This window comes from Dioscorea cayenensis, unplaced genomic scaffold (assembly GCF_009730915.1).
Source record: "Dioscorea cayenensis subsp. rotundata cultivar TDr96_F1 unplaced genomic scaffold, TDr96_F1_v2_PseudoChromosome.rev07_lg8_w22 25.fasta BLBR01000332.1, whole genome shotgun sequence".
NCBI lineage: Eukaryota > Viridiplantae > Streptophyta > Magnoliopsida > Dioscoreales > Dioscoreaceae > Dioscorea > Dioscorea cayenensis.
The window spans coordinates 18,689-29,800 of NW_024086723.1; the positions used below are offsets into that span (position 1 = coordinate 18,689).

The 11,112-nt window shown below is 35.6% G+C and overlaps 1 non-coding gene across 1 annotated transcript; it reads left to right on the forward strand.

Annotated features, from left to right (window-relative positions):
• The first annotated feature begins 512 nt into the window (after nt 1–512).
• On the forward strand, nt 513–619 carry LOC120254069. Its single transcript, XR_005534520.1, has one exon. It is a non-coding gene; the product is annotated as a small nucleolar RNA R71 (small nucleolar RNA).
• The last annotated feature ends 10,493 nt before the right edge of the window (nt 620–11,112 follow it).

An 11,112-nucleotide genomic window follows, 5' to 3' on the forward strand; every position in this document is an offset into this window, starting at 1 on the left:
TTTGTTGTTGTTGTTGGAAACCCAGTGGTGCCGTGCCCTTATGTTGCCCTTGATTATTCCATGAAAAATTTGGATGGCTTTTCCAACCAGGATTGTAGTTATTGCTATATGGATTTCCTTGGCACCTCATCGCATTCCCTACAAAATCGACTTGTTCCAGCGAGGATGTGGCACCAATAGAAATAGGGCAATCGGATGGAGCATAACCTCCTCGACATCCGTTACAATTCATCACGGCCGCCAATTTAGGAGAAGTTAGAGTGTCTAACTTCTTGCTCAACGACTCTACTTGGGCCGCTAACGATGTAACCGCATCAATTTCATGGAGACCGACAACATTCTTCTTCTCTCTTGCATTCTATTGGTAGCTATTCAAACCCATTTCATCAATCAATTGTCGTGCTTCTCCGGGGGTTTTGCTACCTAAGGTACCTCCAACTGCTACATCAAGTAACTGCCTTGTACTAGGGTTCAACCCGTTATAAAAAGTCTGAATAATCATCCACTCAGGAAACCCATGTTGATGACAATTCCGCAGGAGCTCCTTGAACTTGTCCCATGTCTCAAATAGAGAATCCAATTCCGTTTGCATAAAGGAGGATATTTCATTCCTAAGCTTTGTAGATTTTTGGGAGGAAAATATCGGGCAATGAAAGCTTCTACCATCTCCTCCCATGTAGTAATCGATGCTATTGGTAACGAATGTAGCCGTTGCTTCTCTCTCCCCTTCACGGAAAATGGGAAGGCTCTCAACTTGATGGCGTCATCCGTAACACCATTGATCTTGAGCATGTCGCACACTTCCGAAAATTCTCTATGTGACTGTTTGGATCCTCATTGGCAAAACCATTAAATTGTGCGGACTGCTGTAACATATGGATTAATGCCGGCTTTAGCTCAAAATTTTGAGCCATGATCAGTGGGTGCACAATACTAGATTCTGTGCCCAAAACTGAGGGTCTGGCATAATCAGAGAGGGTCCTCTACTCATTCTGTTCTGCCATGTTTTTTGACACTTCATCTACTACTTCAGCTAGATTTAACGGTTCTTGTACAGGTTCTTTACCCCTTTTTCTGAGTGTCGTTCAAGTTCAGGATCTCCTTCAACTAATGTCGAAGGGTTCCCTCGGGTCAGAACATGTAGCCACTATGAAACAAAGAAAAATAAATCAGAACGATGATAGAATAAGAAAAGGTGAAATAGAATAAATGATGAATAGCTAAATAGCAAAGTGTAAAGTGTCTCCAAAATGCCCTATTTCCAGGCAACGGAGCCAAAAACTTGACAACACCCCTTGTGTGTGACCCGCTTGTGCACGGGTTTGTCAAAGTAATAAATCCCAGGTGAGTGGGTTATCGTATCCATAGGGAATAATGAATGGAAACACAATGATTGCTACTTCACTAAATGAAGATGAAACAATAATAGTGTGGATAAAATCAATGTGAACAAGACTAAAAAGAATAATTAAGAAAGGCACAATAAAATGAGGAGAAAGGCAATCGATAGAAATTGGGGCACTCAGACATTGCTCTCCCTAGGGTTATTGATTCAAGCACAAGACCAATTATTATGTCTCCTAACTGATGCTTAATGAGTCGTGGAAATCCTAAAATACACGGTCCCAAACATAAGATCAACCGTGACTAACTCTACACTATGCCTAGGTGGAGAAATCACTCAGTCTCAACACCACACACTGCATACAGTTGCAAGAAGCTCTAGGCATTCCAAGTGATATACCCTATTCCTATATGTAGATCTAACCCTTTGGTCCAGGCGAAAGACCCCTAGTCACAATTAAGCCCCAGATACTAAGGATTACTTCAACGCTTCACTCTATTACTCGCTCAACTAAACACCAGTGGAGTTCCTCTCTTAGCACTTCACTCTATTGTGATCGCAATGAACTCTAAGAACATGGAGGTAGGATAAATCACACCAGAGCGGAAAAGGGACACTCTGCTACCTCTCGACTCACTCTCTCAACCCTCTCCAATCTAGCAATGTCTAACCCCCATGGTGTGTCACTCATCCACAAAGGCCGCCAAGATGGACTCTCAATCCTAGTGTCACCCTAAGTGGAAAATCATTCAACAAGCATTCAAGATTGGAACTCAATTAAAGACATCAATTAAGGAAAACATAATAAAAGTCAATGAAACAATAACCTCCTAGGATATACAAGTCCAAGTACCCACTAGGGGGTTTAGTTCTCCATGGAGCAAGATACAACCAATAATTAAATCAAAACTAAAAACATGTAATCCATAAGAAAGCCCCCTAGGTATTCATGTCTATGGTCTTGTTGAGTGGTCTCATCCTCTCCAAAGGTCCTCTTGTCAAGCCTAGGGCACGCCTCGCCGGATCGGTGCTGACAAAAAATACCCCAATAACTATCTTCCAAGACAAACACAGTGTCAAAACCATAGAACCACTCCAAAACCCTTGCCAAACCCCCTTTAAAAACTAGCCGCAGGCCTCCCAAAAGTTGGAGAAAAGATGGAGAGAAGGATGAAAGATCGATCCCCAAATGGTACAAGTCGCGGCTTTATAAAAGGCGGCAATCGGGCATCCACACGGGCATGTGGAATTTCCACACACCCGTGTGGATTTCAAGAAATCTGATTTCTGTGGGCTAAGAACAGTAACTGCTACAGTAAATTGCTACAATGACTTGCTAAAATATCTACTACAGCCCTCTGCCAAAATACTCCCGAATTCACACTTTTCATCGAGGCAACATAAACGGGCACACGTCCATGCTGTAGATCGCATCGCTTCTTCAATAAAATGCCATATTGGTGAAGATCTTGCTAACATTGCACAAGTCAGAATACGCAAATGTGACTACCTTTGTGCCCCTCCAAACCATGTAATTGCTTGAGCGCATGGAGGTTGGCACACATTCACGTATCATCCATCACAACTTGTGTTTTCACATTTGTTCACTCCAAGACTTCATCAACAAAGTATAATTGCAATCTACTTTGTCTTATTTCTTTCATATTTTGCTTCACAACCCTATATGCTCAAAAGAACACAAAAACAAATGCATTAGCAATAAAATCTGATAAAAGTAATGCTCATCGTAAGAAAAGAATACTTCGTATTCTTCGTACACAAACACTTATCAATTACTAATTATCATTTATTTGAAATTTTAAAATTTGCCCTCCATCAATAATATAGATTATGAACTTAAATTTCAAATTAAACAAGAAAAAACTCAATTGGCCAATAAATTTGAATGTTAGGATAGATTCAGGGCAGATAAAACTATAAATTTATTTTCAGCTACAACAATCAAACCTGTGATAAAAACCAGATCACTAACTGTTATCCAATTTGAATTTCAAAATTTTACTCCATTAGAAATGAGATTTTGAACATAGCTTTGAAATAGAATAAGAATCAACTCAATTGAACAATAAATTAGAAAGTTATGATAAATTTATTGTAGTGGCATCTATAAACTCATGCATAGCTATAATGACTAGGCTTGTGACAAAAACCAGATTACTATCTATCATCCATTTTGAATTTCCAAATTTTTCCGCTAACAAAAAACAAATAGATATTAAACAAACCTTTCAAATAAAATAAGAATCAAGTCAATGGGATAATAAATTAGAAAGTTAAGATTGATCCATCATAAGTAAATCTATAAACTCGTATACATCTGTTGGTCAGAACTAATGGGATCATAAACATTGGGTAATGGGACCAAAAACATTGGCTTTTATACCATGAGCATAATCCATGGTTAACAATCACCCTGCGCCAATTGATGGTGGTTGATCTTTCTATCTCCCTCACGTGTATAAAGAGAGAAGATGAGTTATCATTCAAAACAACTGATTAGAAAGAAAAGTGAGAGTGAATTAGAGAGAAAGAGAAAGAAGGAGTGTGAGAAGTGTGAGAAAATATTTTGAGAGAACTGATTTTCTCCTTGTTATTAAAGAAAACTTGTAACACCTGAAATTTTCCCACTTAGTAAATTCTTATATTCTTGTCACTTCTTTTTTCCATAATTATTTAGCGGTTTTCCACAATATCTTTGTGTCCCTTTTTTCAAGATTATTTTTATTTATTTTGCCGTGGTACTGCTATATTAGGTCCTACATTTCATAACAAGTGATATCAGTGCTAGATCTGGGTGTAATATATCTACTTATCATATACTCTGTGGTTTCCACTATTAGTGGATCCTCCACATAAAAAAATAAGTTATTTTATTATTCACCTTTTGAAAGACTTATTATTGCTCTTGTAGTAGTTTATAATAGAAGCAATGGCAGCGAAATTTGAGATTGAAAAATTTAGTCAAAGTAATTTCTCACTATGGAAGCTAAAGATGAAAGCAATCCCGAGGAAGGACAACTACTTGGTCGCTATCACCAAAAGGCCAGCTGAGATCAAAGTTGACATGTGGAGTGAGATTGATGGGAACACTGTTACAAATCTTCATCTGACACTTGCTGATGGAGTTCTATCAAGCATGGCAGTAAAGAAGATGGCCAAGGAGATTTGGGATCACCTCACTAAGTTGTACGAGGCCAAGTCACTCCATAACAAAATTTTCCATAAGAGGAAACTCTATACTCTCTCTATACTCTACGTATGGTAGGATCTACTTCAGTGATGGAGCACATGAACACACTCAACACTCTATTTTCCAAACTCACATCATTGGGACATACAATAGAGTTAGGTGAACATGCAGAAGCTCTACTTTGGAGTTAACCATATTCATATGATCAACTTGTCATCCACTTAACAAATAATATTCCCACGGATAGTCTAGTCTTTAACAACATTGCAGCAGCTGTTCTGGAGGAAGAAAGTCACCCAAGAACAAGGAAGACATGTTAGCAAGATCGCAACAAGAAGAGGCCTTGACGATGACAAGAGGAAGACCAACAGAACGTGGATCTAGTGGGAGCTACAATCATGGTAGATCAAAGTCGAGGAATAAGAAGACTTCTAAGTGCTATCACTATGGCAAGAAATGTCACTTGAAGAAAAAAGGATTGTTGGAGTCTAAATAAAAAAGATTCCAATACTCAAAGGAATTTTACAAATACTTAAGATGATTGAAAGGCCATGGTGTGTGAAGCAGCAACTACAACAAGTAAAAGATTTGATGATGTATGGCTTCTTGATTCAACAACCACTTTTCACATGACCTCCAAAGAGAATCGTTCGATCACTATGAACCTATCTCCACGGAATCTGTGTATAACTACAATGATCAAGCCTTGAAGATCATCAGTATTGGCACCATCAAACTAAAGATGTATGACTGCACGGTTTAGACTACACAAGAAGTCCGATATGTGGAAGGCCTCAAGAAGAGTTTGTTGTCTATAGGACAACTTGATGATCTCGGTTACAAAATTGAAGTCGAGAACAAGATCATGAACGTAATTTGAGGAGTGCTTGTATGCATGAAGGGAGAGAAGATAGCTGCAAATTTATACATGCAGAAGGGAGAAACTTTGAAAAGAAGGAGAAGCTTCAGTTGCCACAAGTAGTCCAAGTGAAAAATAAACAATGATATGGCACAGAAACTTAGACACATATCAGAGCAAGGAATGAAGATTCTCGCAGAGAAAAATCTATTTCAATGTCTCACTAAGGTAACACTACCTTTTTGTGAACATTGCATGGTGAGCAAGCAACATCGACCGAAGTTCAACACATCTAATTCTAGAAGCAAAGCAATTCTAGAATTGGTTCACTCAGATGTGTGGCAAGCACCAGCTACATCTCTGGGAGGAGCGAATTATTTTGTATCATTTATTGATGACTATTCTAGGAGATGTTGGGTATACCCTATCAAGAGGAAGTCTGATGTGCTTCAAGTCTCCAAATTTTACAAAGCCTGAGTGGAACTTAAATCTGGCAAAAGGATCAAGTGCTTGAGGACTGATAATGGAGGAGAATACACTGGCATACAATTTGATGAATTCTGCAAGCAAAAAGGCATCAAAAGCCAGTTCACTACAGTATACACTCCTCAATAAAATGGACTGGCAAAGCGAATGAATAGGACTCCGTTGGAAAGAACAAGAGCTATGATGGAAGCCACAGGCTTAGACAAGAAGTTCTACACAGAAGCAGTCAGCACCACCTGCTATGTGACAAATCGGGCTCCATCAACTGCAATCGAGTTAAAGACATTGATGGAGGTGGGGACTAGTAAGCCAGTTGACTATTCAAACCTTCATATATTTGGAAGTCCTGTATATGTAATGTACAATACCCAAGAAACTACAAAGCTGGATACAAAATCTAGAAAATGTATGTTCTTAGGATATACTAATCGTGTTAAGGGGTACCACCTATGGGATCCTATATAGTTGTAATCAGTAGGGATGTTATCATCATAGAAGATAAATAAAAAGAGAAAGTGGATGGCGAAAGCACTTTAAAAGAAAGCACAAAGACTATAACAGTATAGGTAGAAAAAGAAGCTTAAGCCACACCACAACACAATGTACAAGAGCTAGTTGAATCTGAAGCTATAAAATTTTGGCGGTCAACTCATACATGAAAGGCACCAAGTTGGCATTCTGACAATATTATGGAGGAAAATATTGCATATTGTCTTCTAATTGAGGATAAAGAGCCATCAACTCTTCAAGAAGCACTAAGTAATTCAGATACATCTCAGTGGATGGAATCAATGCAAGAAGAAATTGAAGCTTTTCATAAAAATAGGACATGGAAACTAGTGCCACTAACACAAGGGTGAAAGCCATTAGCAACAAATGGGTCTACAAGATCAAGCGCAATTGTGATGATCAAGTAGATCATTATCGTGCTAGATTGGTGGTGAAAGGATATGCTCAGAAGGAATGAATTGACTTCAATAAAATATTTTCGCATGTGGTTTGACTCACAATAGTCCGAGTAGTCCTAGAAATGTGTGCTACATTCAACTTGCAACTTGAACAATTAGATGTCAAAACTACATTTCTTTATTGAGATCTTGAAGAAGAAATTTACATGCTCTAACCAGAATGATTTGAAGGAGAAGGGAAAGAGAACTTGGTTTGTAGGTTGAACAAATCTCTGTACGGTCTAAAGCAGGTGCCAAGATGTTGGTACAAGAGATTTGATTCTTTCATCATGTGCATTGGATACTGCAGATTCAATATAGACACTTGTGTATATTTCAAGAGATTTGAAGAAGAAGATTTTATCCTCGTGTTGCTGTATGCCGATGATATGTTGGTACCAGCAAACAGGATTCTAGGAATGTAAATTCTCTGAAATAGAGATAATAGGGGACCAGCAAACAGGATTCTAGGAATGTAAATTCTCTGAAATAGAGATAATAGGAAGATTTGGCTTTCTCATAAGACTTATCTAATGGAGATCTTGAGATGTTTCAACATGCAACATGTAGGCCAATTTCTACCCCAATTCTTGTTAATTTTAAGTTATCCTCAAGTATATGTCCAAGTAGTGAAGAAGCAAAGATGGAGATATCTCGAGTGCCGTATACATTAGTAGTGGGAAGCCTAACATTCACCATAGTCTATACAAGACCAGACATTGCACATGTAGTTGGAGTTTTAAATCGATACATGGTGAATCCTGGTTGAGAGCACTGGAATGTTGTTAAGAGGATTCTCAGATATGTAAAGAGAACCTCAAAAGTTGCATTATATTATGGGGGATTAGACTTTATTGTCAGTGGATATGTTGATGTTGATTATGTAGGTGATCTTGATAAAAAAAAATCCACTGCTGGATATGTGTTCACACTAGCAGGAGTAGCAATGAGCTGGGTTTCAAAACTACAGTTAGTCATGGCTATGTTAACAAAAAAGGCAGAGTATTTGGTAGCTACACAAGCAGCAAAGAAGTAGTATGGCTGAAGATGGTGTTAGAAGAAATAGGGCACAAGCAATAGAACATTACTCTATATTGTGATAACCAAAGTGCTTTGCATCTTGCAAGGAATCCGGAATTTCATTCAATGACAAAATATATTAGAGTTGAGTATCACTTTATTTGTGAGAAAGTAGAAGAAGGTACAGTAGACATGCAAAAGATCATACCAAGGATAACCTAGCAGATTTCATGACAAAAGCAATCAATGCTGATAGATTCATTTGGTGTCATCCTCTTATGGCTTGACAGAGATGTAAGCAATGTCAAATGGCAAGGTAGAAAGAATGGTGTAAAGATCTGATTGTCTTTTAATCTAATCTTCATGTGGGAGAATTGTTAGTAAGAAACAATGGGATTAAAAACATTGGGTAATGGGGCCAAAAACAATGCCTTTTAAACCATGAACTTAATCCATGGATAAGTAATCAGCCAGGGCCCATTGATGGTGGTTGATCTCTCCTTCTCCCTGACGTCTATAAATAGAGAAATGAAGTTCTCTTTCAAAAGAACTCATTAGAGAGAAAAGTAAGAGTGAATTAGAGATAAAGAGGAAGAAGAACAGTGACAAGTGTGAGGAAATATTTTAAGAGTTAGTCTATTCTCGTAGTATTAAAGAGAGAATTGATTTTCTCCTCCTTATTAGAGAGAGTTTGTAACTCCTGAAATTTTCCCACTTAGTAAATCCTTCTATTTTTACCCTTGGTTTTCACCCTAATTATTTAGTGGTTTTCTACGTAATATCTTTGTGTCCCTTTTTTAGCGTTATTTTATTTATTTTTCCATGGAACTGCTATATTCAGTCCTACATTTCATAACAACAACTACAGGAATTAGATCCATGATAAAAACCAAATTTCTAATTTTCACCCATTTTTAATTCCAAAATTTGTCTGCGACCAAGAAGACAAATTTTGAACTAAACGTCCAAATAAAATATTAATTAACTCAATTGGATAATAGATTATAAAGTTATGACTTATTCACCATAGCTAAAATTATAAACTTATATGCAGTTAGAAAATTAAAACTGTGAAGATAGATTTTGAACTTAAGCTTCAAATAAAGTAAGAATCAACTAAATTGGACAATAAATTAGAAAGTTATGACTGATTCAACATAGCTAAATCAATAAACTTATATACTGCTACAACAATCAGGCTGGTAAAAAAAAATTTGGATTGCAAACTGTCATCCTTTTAATTTCAAAACTTTTTCCTCCATAAAAAGGTAGATTTTGAACTTAACTTTCAAATAAAATAGGATTCATCTCAGCTAAATAATAAACTAGTAATTTAAAATTGATTGAGTGTAGCGGTATTTATAAACTCATGTATTACTCCAACAACAGGACATGCAACAAAAACTAGATTTCATTGTCGTCATTATGAATTAAAAATTTTTCCTATATAAAAAAGATATATTTTGAACTTAGCTTTCATATAAAACAAGATTTACCATAAAAGGACAACAAATTAGAAAGTTATGACTGATTTAGTGTAGTTAAATCTATAAACTTATAGATAGCTACAACAATTAGACCTATGACAAAAATGAGATTGATAATTGTCATCCATTTTAGGTTTTAAAATTTTTCTACCACTAAAGAGATAAATATTGAACTTAACCTTAAAAAACAAAGAATAAACTCAATTGAACAATAAATTAGAAAGTTATGATTGATTTAGTGTAGCGGTATCTACAAACTAATGTATAGATATTATGATCAAAACTGCGACAAAAACCAGATTGCTAACTATCATCCATTTTGATTTTCAAAATTTGTCTTCCTTTAAAATGATATATTTTTAATCTGAATTTTAAAATAAAATAGGAATGAACTCAATTAGACAAGAAATTTCAAGGTTATAACTGATTTAACTTAGCTAAACTTATAAACCTATTTACAGCTACAATAATCAGACCTGCAACAAAAATAAGATTGCTAACTGTCATTCATTTTGAATTTCAACATTTAGCAACCATAAAAAAGATAGATTTTGAACCTAACTTTCGAATAAAGCAAGAATCAACTCAATTGGATAAGAAATTAGAATGTTATGACTTATTCATCTTAGCAAAATTGATAAACTTATATACTAATATGAAAATCAGACATGCGACCAAAACTAAATTTCCAACTGCCATTCATTTTGAATTTCAAAATGTTTTCACCACCAAAAAGATAGCTTTTAAACTGAACTTTTAAATAAAACACTAATCAACTCAACTGGACAAGAAAATGGAAAGTTATTACTGATTCAGTATAGCGGTATCTATAAACTCACGAGCGGCTACAATGATCAGACCTTCGAGAAAAACCTAATTGCTAACTATCATCCACATTCAATTTCAAAATTTCTCCTCCATAGAAAAATATAGATTTTCAACATATCTTTGAAATAAGATAAAATCAACTAATTGGACAATAAATAAGAATGTTATGGCTGATTTAGCACAGCTATTTCTACAAACTAATATACAACTACAACAATCAGACCTGCGAGAAAAGCCAGATTGCTAATTCTCGTAAATTTTGAATTTCAAAATTCAACCCCTATTAAAAAGGTAGTTTTCGAGCCTAACATTCAAATAAAAGAATTAACTCAGTTAGACAATAAATTAGAAAGTTATTACAGATTCAGCATAGCTAATTCTATAAACTTATATAGACCTACAACAATAAGAACTGCAACAAAAACCTGATTGCTAACTTTCAAATAAAACAATAATAAATTTAATTAGATGGCAAATTAGAAAGTTATGACAGATTCAGTCTAGCGGCATCTATAAACTCATTCATTGCTACAACGATCAAAATGCAACAAAAACCAAATTTCTAATTGTTATCCATTTTGAATTTTGAAGATTTTCCACAATTAAAAAGATAGATTTTGGACATAACTTTCGGATAAAATGATAATAACTTCAATTAGATAGTAAGTTAGAACGTTATGTTAGATTCAATGTTGCGGCATCTATAAACTCATTTATTGCTATAGCTATCAAGCCTGCCACAAAAACAAGATTGCTAACTTTTATCCATTTTGAATTTCAAAATAAGTCCTCCATCAAAAAGATATATTTTTAAATTAACTTTCAAATAAAACAAGAATCAACAGAATAGGACAATGAGCTAAAAAATCATGACTGATTCAGCGTAGCTAAATCTCTAAACTTACATGCAGCTACAATAATCAGACTTA